Source organism: Oryctolagus cuniculus, chromosome 21, assembly GCF_051225735.1.
Source record: "Oryctolagus cuniculus isolate XC-2025 breed Fujian yellow rabbit chromosome 21, ASM5122573v1, whole genome shotgun sequence".
In the NCBI taxonomy this organism is placed as follows: Eukaryota; Metazoa; Chordata; class Mammalia; order Lagomorpha; family Leporidae; genus Oryctolagus; species Oryctolagus cuniculus.
In genome coordinates this window covers 44,295,974-44,321,977 of record NC_142887.1, presented here as the reverse complement: position 1 = coordinate 44,321,977, position 26,004 = coordinate 44,295,974, and positions in this window count along the sequence as shown.

Genomic DNA, 26,004 nt, shown 5'->3' with positions numbered 1-26,004 from the left:
TTTTACTCAGACTACTGAAAACCCGCATAGTGCGTAAGACTACTCCCATGCTACAGAACTCCCGTAAAGTGTTTCCTACACTGGATGCAGAACTCCTGTAAACTGCCTCTCACTACTTCCAATGTACAGAAATCCTGTAAGCTGCTTCTCTTTTACTCAGACTACTTAAAACCCGCATACTGCGTAAGACTACTCCCATGCTACAGAACTCCCATAAAGTGTTTCCTACACTCAGGATGCAGAACTCCTGTAAACTACCTCTCATTACTTCCAATGTACAGAAATCCTGTTACCAGTTTTACTAAGACTACTTAAAACCCGCATAGTGCGTAAGACTACTCCCACGCTACAGAACTCCCTTAAAGTGTTTTCAACACTCAGGATGCAGAACACCTGTAAACTGCCTCTCACTACTTCCAATGTACAGAAATCCTGTAAGCTGCTTCTCTTTTACTCAGACTACTGAAAACCCGCATAGTGCGTAAGACTACTCCCATGCTACAGAACTCCCGTAAAGTGTTTCCTACCCTCAGGATGCAGGACTCCTTTAAACTGCCTCTCCCTACTTCCAATGTACAGAAATCCTGTAAGCTGCTTCTCTTTTATTCAGACTACTAAAAACCCGCATAGTGTGTAAGACTACTCCCATGCTACAGAACTCCCGTAAAGTGTTTCCTACACTCAGGATGCAGAACTCCTGTAAACTGCCTCTCACTACTTCCAATGTACAGAAATCCTGTTAGCTGCTTCTCTTTTGATCAGACTACTGAAAATCCGCATAGTGCTTAAGACTATTCCCATGCTACAGAACTCCCGTAAAGTGTTTCCTACACTCAGGATGCAGAACTCCTGTACTCTGCCGTTCACTACGTCCAGTGTACAGAAATCCTGTAAGCTGCTTCTCTTTTACTCAGACTACTGAAAACCCACATAGTGCGTAAGACTATTCCCATATTACAGGACTCCCGTAAAGTATTTCCTTCACTCAGGATGCAGAACAGCTTTAAATTGCCTCTCACTACTTAAAATGTACAGAAATCCTGTAAGCTGCATCTCTTTTACTCAGAATACTAAAAACCCGCATTGTGCGTAAGACTACTCCCATGCTACAGAACTCCCGTAAAGTGTTTCCTACACTGGATGCAGAACTCCTGTAAACTGCCTCTCACTACTTCCAATGTACAGAAATCCTGTAAGCTGCTTCTCTTTTACTCAGACTACTTAAAACCCGCATACTGCGTAAGACTACTCCCATGCTACAGAACTCCCATAAAGTGTTTCCTACACTCAGGATACAGAACTCCTGTAAACTGCCTTTCACTACTTCCAATGTACAGAAATCCTGTAAGCTGCTTCTCTTTTACTCAGACTACTGAAAACCCGCATAGTGCGTAAGACTACTCCCATGCTACAGAACTCCCTTAAAGTGTTTTCAACACTCAGGATGCAGAACACCTGTAAACTGCCTCTCACTACTTCCAATGTACAGAAATCCTGTAAGCTGCTTCTCTTTTATTCAGACTACTAAAAACCCGCATAGTGTGTAAGACTACTCCCATGCTACAGAACTCCCGTAAAGTGTTTCCTACACTCAGGATGCAGAACTCCTGTAAACTGCCTCTCACTACTTCCAATGTACAGAAATCCTGTAAGCTGCTTCTCTTTTACTCAGACTACTGAAAACCCGCATAGTGCGTAAGACTACTCCCATGCTACAGAACTCCCGTAAAGTGTTTCCTACACTGGATGCAGAACTCCTGTAAACTGCCTCTCACTACTTCCAATGCACAGAAATCCTGTAAGCTGCTTCTCTTTTACTCAGACTACTTAAAACCCGCATACTGCGTAAGACTACTCCCATGCTACAGAACTCCCATAAAGTGTTTCCTACACTCAGGATGCAGAACTCCTGTAAACTACCTCTCATTACTTCCAATGTACAGAAATCCTGTTACCAGTTTTACTAAGACTACTTAAAACCCGCATAGTGCGTAAGACTACTCCCACGCTACAGAACTCCCTTAAAGTGTTTTCAACACTCAGGATGCAGAACACCTGTAAACTGCCTCTCACTACTTCCAATGTACAGAAATCCTGTAAGCTGCTTCTCTTTTACTCAGACTACTGAAAACCCGCATAGTGCGTAAGACTACTCCCATGCTACAGAACTCCCGTAAAGTGTTTCCTACACTCAGGATGCAGGACTCCTTTAAACTGCCTCTCCCTACTTCCAATGTACAGAAATCCTGTAAGCTGCTTCTCTTTTATTCAGACTACTAAAAACCCGCATAGTGTGTAAGACTACTCCCATGCTACAGAACTCCCGTAAAGTGTTTCCTACACTCAGGATGCAGAACTCCTGTAAACTGCCCCTTTCTACTTCCAATGTACAGAAATCCTGTAAGCTGCTTCTCTTTTACTCAGACTACTGAAAACCCGCATAGTGCGAAAGACTACTCCCATGCTACAGAACTCCCGTATATTGTTTCCTACACTCAGGATGCAGAACTCCTGTAAACTGCCTCTCACTACTTCCAATGTACAGAAATCCTGTAAGCTGCTTCTCTTTTACTCAGACTACTTAAAACCCGCATACTGCGTAAGACTACTCCCATGCTACAGAACTCCCATAAAGTGTTTCCTACACTCAGGATACAGAACTCCTGTAAACTGCCTTTCACTACTTCCAATGTACAGAAATCCTGTAAGCTGCTTCTCTTTTACTCAGACTGCTGAAAACCCGCATAATGCGTAAGAATACTCCCATGCTACAGAACTCCCGTAAAGTGTTTCCTACACTCAGGATGCAGAACTTCTGTAAACTGCCTCTCACTACTTCCAATGTACAGAAATCCTGTAAGCTGCTTCTCTTTTACTCAGACTACTGAAAACCTGCATAGTGCGTAAGACTACTCCCATGCTACACAACTCCCGTAGAGTGTTTCCTACACTCAGGATGCAGGACTCCTGTAAACTGCCTCTCACTACTTCCAATGTACAGAAATCCTGTAAGCTGCTTCACTATTACTCAGACTACTGAAAACTCGCGTAGTGCGTAAGACTACTCCCATGCTACAGAACTCCCGTAAAGTGTTTCCTACACTCAGGATACAGAACTCCTGTAAACTGCCTCTCACTACTTCCAATGTACAGAAATCCTGTAAGCTGCTTCTCTTTTACTCAGACTACTGAAAACCCGCATAGTGTGTAAAACTACTCCCATGCTACAGAACTCCCGTAAAGTGTTTCCTACCCTCAGGATGCAGAACTCCTGTAAACAGCCTCTCACTACTTCCAATGTACAGAAATCCTGTAAGCTGCTTCTCTTTTACTCAGACTACTGAAACCCCGCATAGTGTGTAAGACTACTCCCAAGCTACAGAACTCCCATGAAGTGTTTCCTACACTGAGGATGGAGAACCCTTGTAAACTGTCTCTCACTACTTCCAATGTACAGAAATCCTGTAAGCTGCTTCTCTTTTACTCAGACAACTGAAAACCCGCACAGTGCGTAAGACTACTCCCATGCTACAGAACTCCTGTAAAGTATTTCCTACACTCAGGATGCACAACTCCTATAAACTGCCTCTCACTACTTCCAATGTACAGAAAACCTGTAAGCTACTTCTCTTTTACAAAGACTGCTGAAAACCCGCATAGTGTGTAAAACTACTCCCATGCTACAGAACTCCCGTAAAGTGTTTCTTACACTCAGGATGCAGAACTCCTGTAAACTGCCTCTCACTACTTCCAATGTACTGAAATCCTGTAAGCTGCTTCTCTTTTACTCACACTACTGAAAACCCGCATTGTGCGTAAGACTACTCCCATGCTACAGAACTCCCGTAAAGTGTTTTCTACACTCAGGATGCAGCACTCCTGTAAACTGCCCCTTTCTACTTCCAATGTACAGAAATCCTGTAAGCTGCTTCTCTTTTACTCAGACTACTGAAAACCCGCATAGTGCGTAAGACTACTCCCACGCTACAGAACTCCCTTAAAGTGTTTTCAACACTCAGGATGCAGAACACCTGTAAACTGCCTCTCACTACTTCCAATGTACAGAAATCCTGTAAGCTGCTTCTCTTTTACTCAGACTACTGAAAACCCGCATAGTGCGTAAGACTACTCCCATGCTACAGAACTCCCGTAAAGTGTTTTCTACACTCAGGACTCAGAACTCCTGTACACTGCCTCTCACTACTTCCAATGTACAGAAATCCTGTAAGCTGCTTCTCTTTTACTCAGACTACTGAAAACCCGCATAGTGCGTAAGACTACTCCCATGCTACAGAACTCCCGTAAAGTGCTTCCTACACTGGATGCAGAACTCCTTTAAACTGCCTCTTACTACTTCCAACGCACAGAAATCCTGTTAGCTGCTTCTCTTTTGATCAGACTACTGAAAATCCGCATAGTGCTTAAGACTATTCCCATGCTACAGAACTCCCGTAAAGTGTTTCCTACACTCAGGATGCAGAACTCCTGTACTCTGCCGTTCACTACGTCCAATGTACAGAAATCCTGTAAGCTGCTTCTCTTTTACTCAGACTACTGAAAACCCACATAGTGCGTAAGACTATTCCCATATTACAGGACTCCCGTAAAGTATTTCCTTCACTCAGGATGCAGAACAGCTTTAAATTGCCTCTCACTACTTAAAATGTACAGAAATCCTGTAAGCTGCATCTCTTTTACTCAGAATACTAAAAACCTGCATAGTGCGAAAGATTTCTCCCATGCTACAGAACTCCCGTAACGTGTTTCCTACACTCAGGATGCAGAACTCCTGTAAACTGCCTCTCACTATTTCCAATGTATAGAAATCCTGTAAGCTGCTTCTCTTTTACTCAGACTACTGAAAACGCGCATAGTGCGTAAGACTACTCCCATGCTACAGAACTCCCGTAAAGTGTTTCCTACACTCAGGATGCACAACTCCTATAAACTGCCTCTCACTACTTCCAATGTACAGAAAACCTGTAAGCTACTTCTCTTTTACAAAGACTGCTGAAAACCCGCATAGTGTGTAAAACTACTCCCATGCTACAGAACTCCTGTAAAGTGTTTCCTACACTCAGGATGCAGAACTCCTGTAAATTGCCTCTCACTACTTCCAATGTACTGAAATCCTGTAAGCTGCTTCTCTTTTACTCACACTACTGAAAACCCGCATTGTGCGTAAGACTACTCCCATGCTACAGAACTCCCGTAAAGTGTTTTCTACACTCAGGATGCAGCACTCCTGTAAACTGCCCCTTTCTACTTCCAATGTACAGAAATCCTGTAAGCTGCTTCTCTTTTACTCAGACTACTGAAAACCCGCATAGTGCGTAAGACTACTCCCATGCTACAGAACTCCCTTAAAGTGTTTTCTACAATCAGGATGCAGAACACCTGTAAACTGCCTCTCACTACTTCCAATGTACAGAAATCCTGTAAGCTGCTTCTCTTTTACTCAGACTACTGAAAACCCGCATAGTGCGTAAGACTACTCCCATGCTACAGAACTCCCTTAAAGTGTTTTCTACAATCAGGATGCAGAACACCTGTACACTGCCTCTCACTACTTCCAATGTACAGAAATCCTGTAAGCTGCTTCTCTTTTACTCAGACTACTGAAAACCCGCATAGTGCGTAAGACTACTCCCATGCTACAGAACTCCCATAGTGTTTCCTACAGTCAGGATACAGAACTCCTGTAAACTGCCCCTTTCTACTTCCAATGTACAGAAATCCTGTAAGCTGCTTCTCTTTTACTCAGACTGCTGAAAACCCGCATAATGCGTAAGACTACTCCCATGCTACAGAACTCCCGTAAAGTGTTTCCTACCCTCAGGATGCAGGACTCCTTTAAACTGCCTCTCCCTACTTCCAATGTACAGAAATCCTGTAAGCTGCTTCTCTTTTATTCAGACTGCTAAAAACCCGCATAGTGTGTAAGACTACTCCCATGCTACAGAACTCCCGTAAAGTGTTTCCTACACTCAGGATGCAGAACTCCTGTAAACTGCCTCTCACTACTTCCAATGTACAGAAATCCTGTAAGCTGCTTCTCTTTTACTCAGACTACTGAAAACCCACATAGTGCGTAAGACTACTCCCATGCTACAGAACCCCCGTAAAGTGCTTCCTACACTGGATGCAGAACTCCTTTAAACTGCCTCTTACTACTTCCAACGCACAGAAATCCTGTTAGCTGCTTCTCTTTTAATCAGACTACTGAAAACCCGCATAGTGCTTAAGACTATTCCCATGCTACAGAACTCCCGTAAAGTGTTTCCTACACTCAGGATGCAGAACTCCTGTACACTGCCGTTCACTACGTCCAATGTACAGAAATCCTGTAAGCTGCTTCTCTTTTACTCAGACTACTGAAAACCCACATAGTGCGTAAGACTATTCCCATATTACAGGACTCCCGTAAAGTATTTCCTTCACTCAGGATGCAGAACAGCTTTAAATTGCCTCTCACTACTTAAAATGTACAGAAATCCTGTAAGCTGCATCTCTTTTACTCAGACTACTGAAAACCCGCATAGTGCGAAAGATTTCTCCCATGCTACAGAACTCCCGTAAAGTGTTTCCTACACTCAGGATGCAGAACTCCTGTAAACTGCCTCTCACTATTTCCAATGTACAGAAATCCTGTAAGCTGCTTCTCTTTTACTCAGACTACTGAAAACGCGCATAGTGCGTAAGACTACTCCCATGCTACAGAACTCCCGTAAAGTGTTTCCTACACTCAGGATGCAGAACTCCTTTAAACTACCTCTCATTACTTCCAATGTACAGAAATCCTGTTACCAGTTTTACTAAGACTACTTAAAACCCGCATAGTGAGTAAGAATTCTCCCATGCTACAGAACTCCCGTAAAGTGTTTCCTACACTCAGGATGCAGAAATCCTGTAAACTGCCTCTCACTACTTCCAATGTACAGAAATCCTGTAAGCTGCTACTCTTTTACTCAGACTACTGAAAACCCGCATAGTGCGTAAGACTACTCCCATGCTACAGAACTCCCGTAAAGTGTTTTCTACACTCAGGATGCAGAACTCCTGTAAACTGCCTCTCACTACTTCCAATGTACAGAAATCCTGTAAGCTGCTTCTCTTTTACTCAGACTACTGAAAACCCGCATAGTGCGTAAGACTACTCCCATGCTACAGAACTCCCGTAAAGTGTTTCCTACACTGGATGCAGAACTCCTGTAAACTGCCTCTCACTACTTCCAATGTACAGAAATCCTGTAAGCTGCTTCTCTTTTACTCAGACTACTTAAAACCCGCATACTGCGTAAGACTACTCCCATGCTACAGAACTCCCATAAAGTGTTTCCTACACTCAGGATACAGAACTCCTGTAAACTGCCTTTCACTACTTCCAATGTACAGAAATCCTGTAAGCTGCTTCTCTTTTACTCAGACTACTGAAAACCCGCATAGTGCGTAAGACTACTCCCACGCTACAGAACTCCCTTAAAGTGTTTTCAACACTCAGGATGCAGAACACCTGTAAACTGCCTCTCACTACTTCCAATGTACAGAAATCCTGTAAGCTGCTTCTCTTTTACTCAGACTAATGAAAACCCGCATAGTGCGTAAGACTACTCCCATGCTACAGAACTCCCGTAAAGTGTTTCCTACCCTCAGGATGCAGGACTCCTTTAAACTGCCTCTCCCTACTTCCAATGTACAGAAATCCTGTAAGCTGCTTCTCTTTTATTCAGACTACTAAAAACCCGCATAGTGTGTAAGACTACTCCCATGCTACAGAACTCCCGTAAAGTGTTTCCTACACTCAGGATGCAGAACTCCTGTAAACTGCCTCTCACTACTTCCAATGTACAGAAATCCTGTAAGCTGCTTCTCTTTTACTCAGACTACTGAAAACCCGCATAGTGCGAAAGACTACTCCCATGCTACAGAACTCCCGTATATTGTTTCCTACAATCAGGATGCAGAACTCCTGTAAACTGCCTCTCACTACTTCCAATGTACAGAAATCCTGTAAGCTGCTTCTCTTTTACTCAGACTACTTAAAACCCGCATACTGCGTAAGACTACTCCCATGCTACAGAACTCCCATAAAGTGTTTCCTACACTCAGGATACAGAACTCCTGTAAACTGCCTTTCACTACTTCCAATGTACAGAAATCCTGTAAGCTGCTTCTCTTTTACTCAGACTGCTGAAAACCCGCATAATGCGTAAGAATACTCCCATGCTACAGAACTCCATGAAGTGTTTCCTACACTCAGGATGCAGAACTTCTGTAAACTGCCTCTCACTACTTCCAATGTACAGAAATCCTGTAAGCTGCTTCTCTTTTACTCACACTACTGAAAACCCGCATTGTGCGTAAGACTACTCCCATGCTACAGAACTCCCGTAAAGTGTTTTCTACACTCAGGATGCAGCACTCCTGTAAACTGCCCCTTTCTACTTCCAATGTACAGAAATCCTGTAAGCTGCTTCTCTTTTACTCAGACTACTGAAAACCCGCATAGTGCGTAAGACTACTCCCATGCTACAGAACTCCCTTAAAGTGTTTTCTACAATCAGGATGCAGAACACCTGTAAACTGCCTCTCACTACTTCCAATGTACAGAAATCCTGTAAGCTGCTTCTCTTTTACTCAGACTACTGAAAACCCGCATAGTGCGTAAGACTACTCCCATGCTACAGAACTCCCTTAAAGTGTTTTCTACAATCAGGATGCAGAACACCTGTACACTGCCTCTCACTACTTCCAATGTACAGAAATCCTGTAAGCTGCTTCTCTTTTACTCAGACTACTGAAAACCCGCATAGTGCGTAAGACTACTCCCATGCTACAGAACTCCCATAGTGTTTCCTACAGTCAGGATACAGAACTCCTGTAAACTGCCCCTTTCTACTTCCAATGTACAGAAATCCTGTAAGCTGCTTCTCTTTTACTCAGACTGCTGAAAACCCGCATAATGCGTAAGACTACTCCCATGCTACAGAACTCCCGTAAAGTGTTTCCTACCCTCAGGATGCAGGACTCCTTTAAACTGCCTCTCCCTACTTCCAATGTACAGAAATCCTGTAAGCTGCTTCTCTTTTATTCAGACTGCTAAAAACCCGCATAGTGTGTAAGACTACTCCCATGCTACAGAACTCCCGTAAAGTGTTTCCTACACTCAGGATGCAGAACTCCTGTAAACTGCCTCTCACTACTTCCAATGTACAGAAATCCTGTAAGCTGCTTCTCTTTTACTCAGACTACTGAAAACCCACATAGTGCGTAAGACTACTCCCATGCTACAGAACCCCCGTAAAGTGCTTCCTACACTGGATGCAGAACTCCTTTAAACTGCCTCTTACTACTTCCAACGCACAGAAATCCTGTTAGCTGCTTCTCTTTTAATCAGACTACTGAAAACCCGCATAGTGCTTAAGACTATTCCCATGCTACAGAACTCCCGTAAAGTGTTTCCTACACTCAGGATGCAGAACTCCTGTACACTGCCGTTCACTACGTCCAATGTACAGAAATCCTGTAAGCTGCTTCTCTTTTACTCAGACTACTGAAAACCCACATAGTGCGTAAGACTATTCCCATATTACAGGACTCCCGTAAAGTATTTCCTTCACTCAGGATGCAGAACAGCTTTAAATTGCCTCTCACTACTTAAAATGTACAGAAATCCTGTAAGCTGCATCTCTTTTACTCAGACTACTGAAAACCCGCATAGTGCGAAAGATTTCTCCCATGCTACAGAACTCCCGTAAAGTGTTTCCTACACTCAGGATGCAGAACTCCTGTAAACTGCCTCTCACTATTTCCAATGTACAGAAATCCTGTAAGCTGCTTCTCTTTTACTCAGACTACTGAAAACGCGCATAGTGCGTAAGACTACTCCCATGCTACAGAACTCCCGTAAAGTGTTTCCTACACTCAGGATGCAGAACTCCTTTAAACTACCTCTCATTACTTCCAATGTACAGAAATCCTGTTACCAGTTTTACTAAGACTACTTAAAACCCGCATAGTGAGTAAGAATTCTCCCATGCTACAGAACTCCCGTAAAGTGTTTCCTACACTCAGGATGCAGAAATCCTGTAAACTGCCTCTCACTACTTCCAATGTACAGAAATCCTGTAAGCTGCTACTCTTTTACTCAGACTACTGAAAACCCGCATAGTGCGTAAGACTACTCCCATGCTACAGAACTCCCGTAAAGTGTTTTCTACACTCAGGATGCAGAACTCCTGTAAACTGCCTCTCACTACTTCCAATGTACAGAAATCCTGTAAGCTGCTTCTCTTTTACTCAGACTACTGAAAACCCGCATAGTGCGTAAGACTACTCCCATGCTACAGAACTCCCGTAAAGTGTTTCCTACACTGGATGCAGAACTCCTGTAAACTGCCTCTCACTACTTCCAATGTACAGAAATCCTGTAAGCTGCTTCTCTTTTACTCAGACTACTTAAAACCCGCATACTGCGTAAGACTACTCCCATGCTACAGAACTCCCATAAAGTGTTTCCTACACTCAGGATACAGAACTCCTGTAAACTGCCTTTCACTACTTCCAATGTACAGAAATCCTGTAAGCTGCTTCTCTTTTACTCAGACTACTGAAAACCCGCATAGTGCGTAAGACTACTCCCACGCTACAGAACTCCCTTAAAGTGTTTTCAACACTCAGGATGCAGAACACCTGTAAACTGCCTCTCACTACTTCCAATGTACAGAAATCCTGTAAGCTGCTTCTCTTTTACTCAGACTACTGAAAACCCGCATAGTGCGTAAGACTACTCCCATGCTACAGAACTCCCGTAAAGTGTTTCCTACCCTCAGGATGCAGGACTCCTTTAAACTGCCTCTCCCTACTTCCAATGTACAGAAATCCTGTAAGCTGCTTCTCTTTTATTCAGACTACTAAAAACCCGCATAGTGTGTAAGACTACTCCCATGCTACAGAACTCCCGTAAAGTGTTTCCTACACTCAGGATGCAGAACTCCTGTAAACTGCCTCTCACTACTTCCAATGTACAGAAATCCTGTAAGCTGCTTCTCTTTTACTCAGACTACTGAAAACCCGCATAGTGCGAAAGACTACTCCCATGCTACAGAACTCCCGTATATTGTTTCCTACAATCAGGATGCAGAACTCCTGTAAACTGCCTCTCACTACTTCCAATGTACAGAAATCCTGTAAGCTGCTTCTCTTTTACTCAGACTACTTAAAACCCGCATACTGCGTAAGACTACTCCCATGCTACAGAACTCCCATAAAGTGTTTCCTACACTCAGGATACAGAACTCCTGTAAACTGCCTTTCACTACTTCCAATGTACAGAAATCCTGTAAGCTGCTTCTCTTTTACTCAGACTGCTGAAAACCCGCATAATGCGTAAGAATACTCCCATGCTACAGAACTCCATGAAGTGTTTCCTACACTCAGGATGCAGAACTTCTGTAAACTGCCTCTCACTACTTCCAATGTACAGAAATCCTGTAAGCTGCTTCTCTTTTACTCAGACTACTGAAAACCAGCATAGTGCGTAAGACTACTCCCATGCTGCTGAACTCCCGTAGAGTGTTTCCTACACTCAGGATGCAGGACTCCTTTAAACTGCCTCTCACTACTTCCAATGTACAGAAATCCTGTAAGCTGCTTCACTATTACTCAGACTACTGAAAACTCGCGTAGTGCGTAAGACTACTCCCATGCTACAGAACTCCCGTAAAGTGTTTCCTACACTCAGGATACAGAACTCCTGTAAACTGCCTCTCACTACTTCCAATGTACAGAAATCCTGTAAGCTGCTTCTCTTTTACTCAGACTACTGAAAACCCGCATAGTGTGTAAAACTACTCCCATGCTACAGAACTCCCGTAAAGTGTTTCCTACCCTCAGGATGCAGAACTCCTGTAAACTGCCTCTCACTACTTCCAATGTACAGAAATCCTGTAAGCTGCTTCCTTTTACTCAGACTACTGAAACCCCGCATAGTGTGTAAGACTACTCCCAAGCTACAGAACTCCCATGAAGTGTTTCCTACACTCAGGATGCAGAACCCTTGTAAACTGTCTCTCACTACTTCCAATGTACAGAAATCCTGTAAGCTGCTTCGCTTTTACTCAGACAACTGAAAACCCGCACAGTGCGTAAGACTACTCCCATGCTACAGAACTCCTGTAAAGTATTTCCTACACTCAGGATGCACAACTCCTATAAACTGCCTCTCACTACTTCCAATGTACAGAAAACCTGTAAGCTACTTCTCTTTTACAAAGACTGCTGAAAACCCGCATAGTGTGTAAAACTACTCCCATGCTACAGAACTCCCGTAAAGTGTTTCCTACACTCAGGATGCAGAACTCCTGTAAATTGCCTCTCACTACTTCCAATGTACTGAAATCCTGTAAGCTGCTTCTCTTTTACTCACACTACTGAAAACCCGCATTGTGCGTAAGACTACTCCCATGCTACAGAACTCCCGTAAAGTGTTTTCTACACTCAGGATGCAGCACTCCTGTAAACTGCCCCTTTCTACTTCCAATGTACAGAAATCCTGTAAGCTGCTTCTCTTTTACTCAGACTACTGAAAACCCGCATAGTGCGTAAGACTACTCCCATGCTACAGAACTCCCTTAAAGTGTTTTCAACACTCAGGATGCAGAACACCTGTAAACTGCCTCTCACTACTTCCAATGTACAGAAATCCTGTAAGCTGCTTCTCTTTTACTCAGACTACTGAAAACCCGCATAGTGCGTAAGACTACTCCCATGCTACAGAACTCCCGTAAAGTGTTTCCTACACTGGATGCAGAACTCCTGTAAACTGCCTCTCACTACTTCCAATGTACAGAAATCCTGTAAGCTGCTTCTCTTTTACTCAGACTACTTAAAACCCGCATACTGCGTAAGACTACTCCCATGCTACAGAACTCCCATAAAGTGTTTCCTACACTCAGGATACAGAACTCCTGTAAACTGCCTTTCACTACTTCCAATGTACAGAAATCCTGTAAGCTGCTTCTCTTTTACTCAGACTACTGAAAACCCGCATAGTGCGTAAGACTACTCCCACGCTACAGAACTCCCTTAAAGTGTTTTCAACACTCAGGATGCAGAACACCTGTAAACTGCCTCTCACTACTTCCAATGTACAGAAATCCTGTAAGCTGCTTCTCTTTTACTCAGACTACTGAAAACCCGCATAGTGCGTAAGACTACTCCCATGCTACAGAACTCCCGTAAAGTGTTTCCTACCCTCAGGATGCAGGACTCCTTTAAACTGCCTCTCCCTACTTCCAATGTACAGAAATCCTGTAAGCTGCTTCTCTTTTATTCAGACTACTAAAAACCCGCATAGTGTGTAAGACTACTCCCATGCTACAGAACTCCCGTAAAGTGTTTCCTACACTCAGGATGCAGAACTCCTGTAAACTGCCTCTCACTACTTCCAATGTACAGAAATCCTGTAAGCTGCTTCTCTTTTACTCAGACTACTGAAAACCCGCATAGTGCGAAAGACTACTCCCATGCTACAGAACTCCCGTATATTGTTTCCTACACTCAGGATGCAGAACTCCTGTAAACTGCCTCTCACTACTTCCAATGTACAGAAATCCTGTAAGCTGCTTCTCTTTTACTCAGACTACTTAAAACCCGCATACTGCGTAAGACTACTCCCATGCTACAGAACTCCCATAAAGTGTTTCCTACACTCAGGATACAGAACTCCTGTAAACTGCCTTTCACTACTTCCAATGTACAGAACTCCTGTAAGCTGCTTCTCTTTTACTCAGACTGCTGAAAACCCGCATAATGCGTAAGAATACTCCCATGCTACAGAACTCCATGAAGTGTTTCCTACACTCAGGATGCAGAACTTCTGTAAACTGCCTCTCACTACTTCCAATGTACAGAAATCCTGTAAGCTGCTTCTCTTTTACTCAGACTACTGAAAACCAGCATAGTGCGTAAGACTACTCCCATGCTGCTGAACTCCCGTAGAGTGTTTCCTACACTCAGGATGCAGGACTCCTTTAAACTGCCTCTCACTACTTCCAATGTACAGAAATCCTGTAAGCTGCTTCACTATTACTCAGACTACTGAAAACTCGCGTAGTGCGTAAGACTACTCCCATGCTACAGAACTCCCGTAAAGTGTTTCCTACCCTCAGGATGCAGGACTCCTTTAAACTGCCTCTCCCTACTTCCAATGTACAGAAATCCTGTAAGCTGCTTCTCTTTTACTCAGACTACTGAAAACCCGCATAGTGTGTAAAACTACTCCCATGCTACAGAACTCCCGTAAAGTGTTTCCTACCCTCAGGATGCAGAACTCCTGTAAACTGCCTCTCACTACTTCCAATGTACAGAAATCCTGTAAGCTGCTTCTCTTTTACTCAGACTACTGAAACCCCGCATAGTGTGTAAGACTACTCCCAAGCTACAGAACTCCCATGAAGTGTTTCCTACACTCAGGATGCAGAACCCTTGTAAACTGTCTCTCACTACTTCCAATGTACAGAAATCCTGTAAGCTGCTTCGCTTTTACTCAGACAACTGAAAACCCGCACAGTGCGTAAGACTACTCCCATGCTACAGAACTCCTGTAAAGTATTTCCTACACTCAGGATGCACAACTCCTATAAACTGCCTCTCACTACTTCCAATGTACAGAAAACCTGTAAGCTACTTCTCTTTTACAAAGACTGCTGAAAACCCGCATAGTGTGTAAAACTACTCCCATGCTACAGAACTCCCGTAAAGTGTTTCCTACACTCAGGATGCAGAACTCCTGTAAATTGCCTCTCACTACTTCCAATGTACTGAAATCCTGTAAGCTGCTTCTCTTTTACTCACACTACTGAAAACCCGCATTGTGCGTAAGACTACTCCCATGCTACAGAACTCCCGTAAAGTGTTTTCTACACTCAGGATGCAGCACTCCTGTAAACTGCCCCTTTCTACTTCCAATGTACAGAAATCCTGTAAGCTGCTTCTCTTTTACTCAGACTACTGAAAACCCGCATAGTGCGTAAGACTACTCCCACGCTACAGAACTCCCTTAAAGTGTTTTCAACACTCAGGATGCAGAACACCTGTAAACTGCCTCTCACTACTTCCAATGTACAGAAATCCTGTAAGCTGCTTCTCTTTTACTCAGACTACTGAAAACCCGCATAGTGCGTAAGACTACTCCCATGCTACAGAACTCCCGTAAAGTGTTTTCTACACTCAGGACGCAGAACTCCTGTACACTGCCTCTCACTACTTCCAATGTACAGAAATCCTGTAAGCTGCTTCTCTTTTACTCAGACTACTGAAAACCCGCATAGTGCGTAAGACTACTCCCATGCTACAGAACTCCCGTAAAGTGTTTCCTACCCTCAGGATGCAGGACTCCTTTAAACTGCCTCTCCCTACTTCCAACGCACAGAAATCCTGTTAGCTGCTTCTTTTTGATCAGACTACTGAAAATCCGCATAGTGCTTAAGACTATTCCCATGCTACAGAACTCCCGTAAAGTGTTTCCTACACTCAGGATGCAGAACTCCTGTACTCTGCCGTTCACTACGTCCAATGTACAGAAATCCTGTAAGCTGCTTCTCTTTTACTCAGACTACTGAAAACCCACATAGTGCGTAAGACTATTCCCATATTACAGGACTCCCGTAAAGTATTTCTTTCACTCAGGATGCAGAACAGCTTTAAATTGCCTCTCACTACTTAAAATGTACAGAAATCCTGTAAGCTGCATCTCTTTTACTCAGAATACTTAAAACCTGCATAGTGCGAAAGATTTCTCCCATGCTACAGAACTCCCGTAACGTGTTTCCTACACTCAGGATGCAGAACTCCTGTAAACTGCCTCTCACTATTTCCAATGTACAGAAATCCTGTAAGCTGCTTCTCTTTTACTCAGACTACTGAAAACGCGCATAGTGCGTAAGACTACTCCCATGCTACAGAACTCCCGTAAAGTGTTTCCTACACTCAGGATGCACAACTCCTATAAACTGCCTCTCACTACTTCCAATGTACAGAAAACCTGTAAGCTACTTCTCTTTTACAAAGACTGCTGAAAACCCGCATAGTGTGTAAAACTACTCCCATGCTACAGAACTCCTGTAAAGTGTTTCCTACACTCAGGATGCAGAACTCCTGTAAATTGCCTCTCACTACTTCCAATGTACTGAAATCCTGTAAGCTGCTTCTCTTTTACTCACACTACTGAAAACCCGCATTGTGCGTAAGACTACTCCCATGCTACAGAACTCCCGTAAAGTGTTTTCTACACTCAGGATGCAGCACTCCTGTAAACTGCCCCTTTCTACTTCCAATGTACAGAAATCCTGTAAGCTGCTTCTCTTTTACTCAGACTACTGAAAACCCGCATAGTGCGTAAGACTACTCCCACGCTACAGAACTCCCTTAAAGTGTTTTCTACAATCAGGATGCAGAACACCTGTAAACTGCCTCTCACTACTTCCAATGTACAGAAATCCTGTAAGCTGCTTCTCTTTTACTCAGACTACTGAAAACCCGCATAGTGCGTAAGACTACTCCCATGCTACAGAACTCCCGTAAAGTGTTTTCTACACTCAGGACGCAGAAGTCCTGTACACTGCCTCTCACTACTTCCAATGTACAGAAATCCTGTAAGCTGCTTCTCTTTTACTCAGACTACTGAAAATCCGCATAGTGCGTAAGACTACTCCCATGCTACAGAACTCCCGTAAAGTGTTTCCTACCCTCAGGATGCAGGACTCCTTTAAACTGCCTCTCCCTACTTCCAATGTACAGAAATCCTGTAAGCTGCTTCACTTTTACTCAGACTACTGAAAACTCGTGTAGCGCGTAAGACTACTCCCATGCTACAGAACTCCCGTAAAGTGTTTCCTACCCTCAGGATGCAGAACTCCTGTAAACTGCCTCTCACTACTTCCAATGTACAGAAATCCTGTAAGCTGCTTCTCTTTTACTCAGACTACTGAAAACCCGCATAGTGTGTAAAACTACTCCCATGCTACAGAACTCCCGTAAAGTGTTTCCTACACTCAGGATGCAGAACTCCTGTAAACTGCCTCTCACTACTTCCAATGTACAGAAATCCTGTAAGCTGCTTCTCTTTTACTCAGACTACTGAAAACCCGCATAGTGTGTAAAACTACTCCCATGCTACAGAACTCCCGTAAAGTGTTTCCTACCCTCAGGATGCAGAACTCCTGTAAACTGCCTCTCACTACTTCCAATGTACAGAAATCCTGTAAGCTGCTTCTCTTTTACTCAGACTACTGAAACCCCGCATAGTGTGTAAGACTACTCCCAAGCTACAGAACTCCCATAAAGTGTTTCCTACACTGAGGATGGAGAACTCTTGTAAACTGCCTCTCACTACTTCCAATGTACAGAAATCCTGTAAGCTGCTTCGCTTTTACTCAGACTACTGAAAATCCGCATAGTGCGTAAGACTACTCCCATGCTACAGAACTCCTGTAAAGTATTTCCTACACTCAGGATGCACAACTCCTATAAACTGCCTCTCACTACTTCCAATGTACAGAAAACCTGTAAGCTACTTCTCTTTTACAAAGACTGCTGAAAACCTGCATAGTGTGTAAAACTACTCCCATTCTACAGAACTCCTGTAAAGTGTTTCCTACACTCAGGATGCAGAACTCCAGTAAATTGCCTCTCACTACTTCCAATGTACTGAAATCCTGTAAGCTGCTTCTCTTTTACTCACACTACTGAAAACCCGCATTGTGCGTAAGACTACTCCCATGCTACAGAACTCCCGTAAAGTGTTTTCTACACTAAGGATGCAGCACTCCTGTAAACTGCCCCTTTCTACTTCCAATGTACAGAAATCCTGTAAGCTGCTTCTCTTTTACTCAGACTACTGAAAACCCGCATAGTGCGTAAGACTACTCCCACGCTACAGAACTCCCTTAAAGTGTTTTCAACACTCAGGATGCAGAACACCTGTAAACTGCCTCTCACTACTTCCAATGTACAGAAATCCTGTAAGCTGCTTCTCTTTTACTCAGACTACTGAAAACCCGCATAGTGCGTAAGACTACTCCCATGCTACAAAACTCCCGTAAAGTGTTTTCTACACTCAGGACGCAGAACTCCTGTATACTGCCTCTCACTACTTCCAATGTACAGAAATCCTGTAAGCTGCTTCTCTTTTACTCACACTACTGAAAACCCGCATTGTGCGTAAGACTACTCCCATGCTACAGAACTCCCGTAAAGTGTTTCCTACCCTCAGGATGCAGGACTCCTTTAAACTGCCTCTCCCTACTTCCAATGTACAGAAATCCTGTAAGCTGCTTCTCTTTTACTCAGACTACTGAAAACCCGCATTGTGCGTAAGACTACTCCCATGCTACAGAACTCCTGTAAAGTGTTTCCTACCCTCAGGATGCAGGACTCCTTTAAACTGCCTCTCACTACTTCCAATGTACAGAAATCCTGTAAGCTGCTTCTCTTTTACTCACACTACTGAAAACCCGCATTGTGCGTAAGACTACTCCCATGCTACAGAACTCCCGTAAAGTGTTTCCTACCCTCAGGATGCAGGACTCCTTTAAACTGCCTCTCCCTACTTCCAATGTACAGAAATCCTGTAAGCTGCTTCTCTTTTACTCAGACTACTGAAAACCCGCATAGTGCGTAAGACTACTCCCACGCTACAGAACTCTCTTAAAGTGTTTTCAACACTCAGGATGCAGAACACCTGTAAACTGCCTCTCACTACTTCCAATGTACAGAAATCCTGTAAGCTGCTTCTCTTTTACTCAGACTACTGAAAACCCGCATAGTGCGTAAGACTACTCCCATGCTACAGAACTCCCGTAAAGTGTTTTCTACACTCAGGACGCAGAACTCCTGTACACTGCCTCTCACTACTTCCAATGTACAGAAATCCTGTAAGCTGCTTCTCTTTTACTCAGACTACTGAAAACCCGCATAGTGCGTAAGACTACTCCCATGCTACAGAACTCCCGTAAAGTGTTTCCTACCCTCAGGATGCAGAACTCCTGTAAACTGCCTCTCCCTACTTCCAATGTACAGAAATCCTGTAAGCTGCTTCTCTTTTATTCAGACTACTAAAAACCCGCATAGTGTGTAAGACTACTCCCATGCTACAGAACTCCCGTAAAGTGTTTCCTACACTCAGGATGCAGAACTCCTGTAAACTGCCTCTCACTACTTCCAATGTACAGAAATCCTGTAAGCTGCTTCTCTTTTACTCAGACTACTGAAAACCCGCATAGTGCGTAAGACTACTCCCATGCTACAGAACTCCCGTAAAGTGCTTCCTACACTGGATGCAGAACTCCTTTAAACTGCCTCTTACTACTTCCAACGCACAGAAATCCTGTTAGCTGCTTCTCTTTTGATCAGACTACTGAAAATCCGCATAGTGCTTAAGACTATTCCCATGCTACAGAACTCCCGTAAAGTGTTTCCTACACTCAGGATGCAGAACTCCTGTACTCTGCCGTTCACTACGTCCAATGTACAGAAATCCTGTAAGCTGCTTCTCTTTTACTCAGACTACTGAAAACCCACATAGTGCGTAAGACTATTCCCATATTACAGGACTCCCGTAAAGTATTTCCTTCACTCAAGATGCAGAACAGCTTTAAATTGCCTCTCACTACTTAAAATGTACAGAAATCCTGTAAGCTGCATCTCTTTTACTCAGAATACTGAAAACCCGCATAGTGCGAAAGATTTCTCCCATGCTACAGAACTCCCGTAACGTGTTCCCTACACTCAGGATGCAGAACTCCTGTAAACTGCCTCTCACTATTTCCAATGTGCAGTAATCCTGTAAGCTGCTTCTCTTTTACTCAGACTACTGAAAACGCGCATAGTGCGTAAGACTACTCCCATGCTACAGAACTCCCGTAAAGTGTTTCCTACACTCAGGATGCAGAACTCCTTTAAACTACCTCTCATTACTTCCAATGTACAGAAATCCTGTTACCAGTTTTACTAAGACTACTGAAAACCCGCATAGTGCGTAAGACTACTCCCATGCTACAGAACTCCCGTAAAGTGTTTCCTACACTCAGGATGCAGAACTCCTGTAAACTGCCTCTCACTACTTCCAATGTACAGAAATCCTGTAAGCTGCTTCTCTTTTACTCAGACTACTGAAAACCCGCATAGTGTGTAAAACTACTCCCATGCTACAGAACTCCCGTAAAGTGTTTCCTACCCTCAGGATGCAGAACTCCTGTAAACTGCCTCTCACTACTTCCAATGTACAGAAATCCTGTAAGCTGCTTCTCTTTTACTCAGACTACTGAAACCCCGCATAGTGTGTAAGACTACTCCCAAGCTACAGAACTCCCATAAAGTGTTTCCTACACTGAGGATGGAGAACTCTTGTAAACTGCCTCTCACTACTTCCAATGTACAGAAATCCTGTAAGCTGCTTCGCTTTTACTCAGACAACTGAAAACCCGCACAGTGCGTAAGACTACTCCCATGCTACAGAACTCCTGTAAAATATTTCCTACACTCAGGATGCACAACTCCTATAAACTGCCTCTCACTACTTCCAATGTACAAAAAACCTGTAAGCTACTTCTCTTTTACAAAGACTGCTGAAAAGCCGCATAGTGTGTAAAACTACTCCCATGCTACAGAACTCCTGTAAAGTGTTTCCTACACTCAGGATGCAGAACTCCTGTAAATTGCCTCTCACTACTTCCAATGTACTGAAATCCTGTAAGCTGCTTCTCTTTTACTCACACTACTGAAAACCCGCATAATGCGTAAGACTACTCCCATGCTACAGAACTCCCGTAAAGTGTTTTCTACACTCAGGATGCAGCACTCCTGTAAACTGCCCCTTTCTACTTCCAATGTACAGAAATCCTGTAAGCTGCTTCTCTTTTACTCAGACTACTGAAAACCCGCATAGTGCGTAAGACTACTCCCACGCTACAGAACTCCCTTAAAGTGTTTTCAACACTCAGGATGCAGAACACCTGTAAACTGCCTCTCACTACTTCCAATGTACAGAAAACCTGTAAGCTGCTTCTCTTTTACACAGACTACTGAAAACCCGCATAGTGCGTAAGACTACTCCCATGCTACAGAACTCCCGTAAAGTGTTTTCTACACTCAGGACGCAGAACTCCTGTACACTGCCTCTCACTACTTCCAATGTACAGAAATCCTGTAAGCTGCTTCTCTTTTACTCAGACTACTGAAAACCCGCATAGTGCGTAAGACTACTCCCATGCTAGAGAACTCCCGTAAAGTGCTTCCTACACTGGATGCAGAACTCCTTTAAACTGCCTCTTACTACTTCCAACGCACAGAAATCCTGTTAGCTGCTTCTCTTTTGATCAGACTACTGAAAATCCACATAGTGCTTAAGACTATTCCCATGCTACAGAACTCCCGTAAAGTGTTTCCTACACTCAGGATGCAGAACTCCTGTACACTGCCGTTCACTACGTCCAATGTACAGAAATCCTGTAAGCTGCTTCTCTTTTACTCAGACTACTGAAAACCCACATAGTGCGTAAGACTATTCCCATATTACAGGACTCCCGTAAAGTATTTCCTTCACTCAGGATGCAGAACAGCTTTAAATTACCTCTCACTACTTAAAATGTACAGAAATCCTGTAAGCTGCATCTCTTTTACTCAGACTACTGAAAACCCGCATAGTGCGAAAGATTTCTCCCATGCTACAGAACTCCCGTAACGTGTTTCCTACACTCAGGATGCAGAACTCCTGTAAACTGCCTCTCACTATTTCCAATGTACAGAAATCCTGTAAGCTGCTTCTCTTTTACTCAGACTACTGAAAACCCGCATAGTGCGTAAGACTACTCCCATGCTACAGAACTCCCGTAAAGTGTTTCCTACACTCAGGATGCAGAACTCCTTTAAACTACCTCTCATTACTTCCAATGTACAGAAATCCTGTTACCAGTTTTACTAAGACTACTTAAAACCCGCATAGTGAGTAAGAATTCTCCCATGCTACAGAACTCCCGTAAAGTGTTTCCTACACTCAGGATGCAGAACTCCTGTAAACTGCCTCTCACTACTTCCAATGTACAGAAATCCTGTAAGCTGCTACTCTTTTACTCAGACTACTGAAAACCAGCATAGTGCGTAAGACTACTCCCATGCTACAGAACTCCCGTAAAGTGTTTTCAACCCTCAGGATGCAGAACTCCTGTAAACTGCCTCTCACTACTTCCAATGTACAGAAATCCTGTAAGCTGCTTCTCTTTTACTCAGACTACTGAAAACCCGCATAGTGCGTAAGACTACTCCCATGCTACAGAACTCCCGTAAAGTGTTTCCTACCCTCAGGATGCAGGACTCCTTTAAACTGCCTCTCCCTACTTCCAATGTACAGAATTCCTGTAAGCTGCTTCTCTTTTATTCAGACTACTAAAAACCCGCATAGTGTGTAAGACTACTCCCATGCTACAGAACTCCCGTAAACTGTTTCCTACCCTCAGGATGCAGAACTCCTGTAAACTGCCTCTCACTACTTCCAATGTACAGAAATCCTGTAAGCTGCTTCTCTATTACTCAGACTACTGAAAACCCGCATAGTGCGTAAGACTACTCCCATGCTACAGAACTCCCGTAAAGTGTTTTCTACACTCAGGATGCAGCACTCCTGTAAACTGCCCCTTTCTACTTCCAATGTACAGAAATCCTGTAAGCTGCTTCTCTTTTACTCAGACTACTGAAAACCCGCATAGTGCGTAAGACTACTCCCATGCTACAGAACTCCCTTAAAGTGTTTTCAACACTCAGGATGCAGAACACCTGTAAACTGCCTCTCACTACTTCCAATGTACAGAAATCCTGTAAGCTGCTTCTCTTTTACTCAGACTACTGAAAACCCGCATAGTGCGTAAGACTACTCCCATGCTACAGAACTCCCGTAAAGTGTTTTCTACACTCAGGACGCAGAACTCCTGTACACTGCCTCTCACTACTTCCAATGTACAGAAATCCTGTAAGCTGCTTCTCTTTTACTCAGACTACTGAAAACCCGCATAGTGCGTAAGACTACTCCCATGCTACAGAACTCCCGTAAAGTGTTTCCTACCCTCAGGATGCAGGACTCCTTTAAACTGCCTCTCCCTACTTCCAACGCACAGAAATCCTGTTAGCTGCTTCTTTTTGATCAGACTACTGAAAATCCGCATAGTGCTTAAGACTATTCCCATGCTACAGAACTCCCGTAAAGTGTTTCCTACACTCAGGATGCAGAACTCCTGTACTCTGCCGTTCACTACGTCCAATGTACAGAAATCCTGTAAGCTGCTTCTCTTTTACTCAGACTAATGAAACCCACATAGTGCGTAAGACTATTCCCATATTACAGGACTCCCGTAAAGTATTTCCTTCACTCAGGATGCAGAACAGCTTTAAATTGCCTCTCACTACTTAAAATGTACAGAAATCCTGTAAGCTGCATCTCTTTTACTCAGACTACTGAAAACCCGCATAGTGCGAAAGATTTCTCCCATGCTACAGAACTCCCGTAACGTGTTTCCTACACTCAGGATGCAGAACTCCTGTAAACTGCCTCTCACTATTTCCAATGTACAGAAATCCTGTAAGCTGCTTCTCTTTTACTCAGACTACTGAAAACGCGCATAGTGCGTAAGACTACTCCCATGCTACAGAACTCCCGTAAAGTGTTTCCTACACTCAGGATGCACAACTCCTATAAACTGCCTCTCACTACTTCCAATGTACAGAAAACCTGTAAGCTACTTCTCTTTTACAAAGACTGCTGAAAACCCGCATAGTGTGTAAAACTACTCCCATGCTACAGAACTCCTGTAAAGTGTTTCCTACACTCAGGATGCAGAACTCCTGTAAATTGCCTCTCACTACTTCCAATGTACTGAAATCCTGTAAGCTGCTTCTCTTTTACTCACACTACTGAAAACCCGCATTGTGCGTAAGACTACTCCCATGCTACAGAACTCCCGTAAAGTGTTTTCTACACTCAGGATGCAGCACTCCTGTAAACTGCCCCTTTCTACTTCCAATGTACAGAAATCCTGTAAGCTGCTTCTCTTTTACTCAGACTACTGAAAACCCGCATAGTGCGTAAGACTACTCCCACGCTACAGAACTCCCTTAAAGTGTTTTCTACAATCAGGATGCAGAACACCTGTAAACTGCCTCTCACTACTTCCAATGTACAGAAATCCTGTAAGCTGCTTCTCTTTTACTCAGACTACTGAAAACCCGCATAGTGCGTAAGACTACTCCCATGCTACAGAACTCCCGTAAAGTGTTTTCTACACTCAGGACGCAGAAGTCCTGTACACTGCCTCTCACTACTTCCAATGTACAGAAATCCTGTAAGCTGCTTCTCTTTTACTCAGACTACTGAAAACCCGCATAGTGCGTAAGACTACTCCCATGCTACAGAACTCCCGTAAAGTGTTTCCTACCCTCAGGATGCAGGACTCCTTTAAACTGCCTCTCCCTACTTCCAATGTACAGAAATCCTGTAAGCTGCTTCACTTTTACTCAGACTACTGAAAACTCGTGTAGCGCGTAAGACTACTCCCATGCTACAGAACTCCCGTAAAGTGTTTCCTACACTCAGGATGCAGAACTCCTGTAAACTGCCTCTCACTACTTCCAATGTACAGAAATCCTGTAAGCTGCTTCTCTTTTACTCAGACTACTGAAAACCCGCATAGTGTGTAAAACTACTCCCATGCTACAGAACTCCCGTAAAGTGTTTCCTACACTCAGGATGCAGAACTCCTGTAAACTGCCTCTCACTACTTCCAATGTACAGAAATCCTGTAAGCTGCTTCTCTTTTACTCAGACTACTGAAAACCCGCATAGTGTGTAAAACTACTCCCATGCTGCAGAACTCCCGTAAAGTGTTTCCTACCCTCAGGATGCAGAACTCCTGTAAACTGCCTCTCACTACTTCCAATGTACAGAAATCCTGTAAGCTGCTTCTCTTTTACTCAGACTACTGAAACCCCGCATAGTGTGTAAGACTACTCCCAAGCTACAGAACTCCCATAAAGTGTTTCCTACACTGAGGATGGAGAACTCTTGTAAACTGCCTCTCACTACTTCCAATGTACAGAAATCCTGTAAGCTGCTTCGCTTTTACTCAGACTACTGAAAACCCGCACAGTGCGTAAGACTACTCCCATGCTACAGAACTCCTGTAAAGTATTTCCTACACTCAGGTTGCACAACTCCTATAAACTGCCTCTCACTACTTCCAATGTACAGAAAACCTGTAAGCTACTTCTCTTTTACAAAGACTGCTGAAAACCTGCATAGTGTGTAAAACTACTCCCATGCTACAGAACTCCTGTAAAGTGTTTCCTACACTCAGGATGCAGAACTCCAGTAAATTGCCTCTCACTACTTCCAATGTACTGAAATCCTGTAAGCTGCTTCTCTTTTACTCACACTACTGAAAACCCGCATTGTGCGTAAGACTACTCCCATGCTACAGAACTCCCGTAAAGTGTTTTCTACACTAAGGATGCAGCACTCCTGTAAACTGCCCCTTTCTACTTCCAATGTACAGAAATCCTGTAAGCTGCTTCTCTTTTACTCACACTACTGAAAACCCGCATTGTGCGTAAGACTACTCCCATGCTACAGAACTCCCGTAAAGTGTTTCCTACCCTCAGGATGCAGGACTCCTTTAAACTGCCTCTCCCTACTTCCAATGTACAGAAATCCTGTAAGCTGCTTCTCTTTTACTCAGACTACTGAAAACCCGCATTGTGCGTAAGACTACTCCCATGCTACAGAACTCCTGTAAAGTGTTTCCTACCCTCAGGATGCAGGACTCCTTTAAACTGCCTCTCCCTACTTCCAATGTACAGAAATCCTGTAAGCTGCTTCTCTTTTACTCACACTACTGAAAACCCGCATTGTGCGTAAGACTACTCCCATGCTACAGAACTCCCGTAAAGTGTTTCCTACCC